This window comes from Mus caroli, chromosome 19 (assembly GCF_900094665.2).
Source record: "Mus caroli chromosome 19, CAROLI_EIJ_v1.1, whole genome shotgun sequence".
In the NCBI taxonomy this organism is placed as follows: domain Eukaryota; kingdom Metazoa; phylum Chordata; class Mammalia; order Rodentia; family Muridae; genus Mus; species Mus caroli.
The window spans coordinates 8,382,358-8,383,600 of NC_034588.1; the positions used below are offsets into that span (position 1 = coordinate 8,382,358).

Genomic DNA, 1,243 nt, shown 5'->3' on the forward strand with positions numbered 1-1,243 from the left:
ATATATCTAGTGATACATTCCACACTATAGAAGATTTATGCATCTTTTGACAATAGCTGGTTAGAAAGATGTCTAATGTTTAGAGCTAGTCTGTCTCATTGATGATGGGGTGGCTTATTTTTCTTTTCAATATGAAATCATTTCAAGGCAGCATTACTTCACCTTATCAACATTAGGTGTAAAGACCATGCTAGAAAAATCTGTGCCCATTCATGTGATTCTTGGGCTTGGAAGAACCCTTTAACTTAGGCTGACCAGATTCAGCCTCAGATTAATTTATGACAATGAAATAAATTCATGATAAATTTCCCACATGGAAAAATAAACACATTCATTGCTATCAGTTTTTATTAATGAAATGCAGGAGATGAAATGCTGAGGAAGACTTGATAAAATACCACTTTCCAAGGTGTCTCTTGAACAAAGTTCTTCACTCATCAACTCCTTGACTGAGGCCGTGATACTCCTCATAACACTAAGGACAAGGGCAACATCGATAATACCAGTCAACCTGAGGTTAAGTTGGATGATAGGAAATTGCTTATTAATGTGAGCTAAGATAAAGAACTACATAATTTTAGCAGCATTTAAAAATAATTCTAACAAGAATAGAATTATTATTAACAGTCTTAAATAAATAAAATCATGAGCTGTTTTTTCTCTTTTGTGTTGGTCCTGAAACCCATGACCTCATTCATGCTAGCAAGGGCTTCATCTGAGATATATTTCCCAAACCATGTCTTGTTTTATTTTTTCATACTGTTTTTAAGTCATTTTTCTCCTTTTCTTCTGCTATTTATTTTCCTTCCCTCTGCCTGTCCTCTCTTTTCCTCTCCTATTCATTCTGCTCCCCACCACTTGAATTCTATTTGGTATAAGTAAAAAACCATTTCAATCGATGCTCTTTCTCTTGTTCCTTTGTAGAGAGAATTACGAGTTTTGTATTTAACTAGAGACTATACACTTAAAAAAATTTATATATGTGCATGCATGTTTTGCTTGCATGTACATATATGCACCATGCCTGGTGCATGTTTCTGGTTCCTACAGAAGCCATAAGAGAGTTGTTGGAAGCAAATCTTTAATCCCAGCACTTGGGAGGCAGAGGCAGGCAGATTTCTGAGTTCGAGGCCAGCCTGGTCTACAAAGTGAGTTCCAGGTCAGCCAGGGCTACACAGAGAAACCCTGTCTCGAAAAACAAAACAAAAAACCAGAGAGAGAGAGGAGAGAGAGGAGAGAGAGG

The 1,243-nt window shown here is 36.8% G+C and overlaps 1 protein-coding gene across 5 annotated transcripts in view; it reads right to left on the minus strand.

Moving 5' to 3' along the window:
• Positions 1–340: 340 nt before the first annotated feature.
• LOC110285849 (membrane-spanning 4-domains subfamily A member 12-like) overlaps positions 341–1,243 on the minus strand; it is a 23,361-nt gene continuing 22,458 nt past the window's right edge. For 4 of the 5 annotated variants that reach the window (XM_021152301.1, XM_021152298.1, XM_021152300.1 and 1 more), the window contains one exon: positions 341–511. The gene's annotated coding sequence lies outside the window, so the exon portion shown is untranslated. The remainder of the gene's footprint in view (positions 512–1,243) is intronic. The other variant, XM_021152302.1, reaches the window with a different exon arrangement.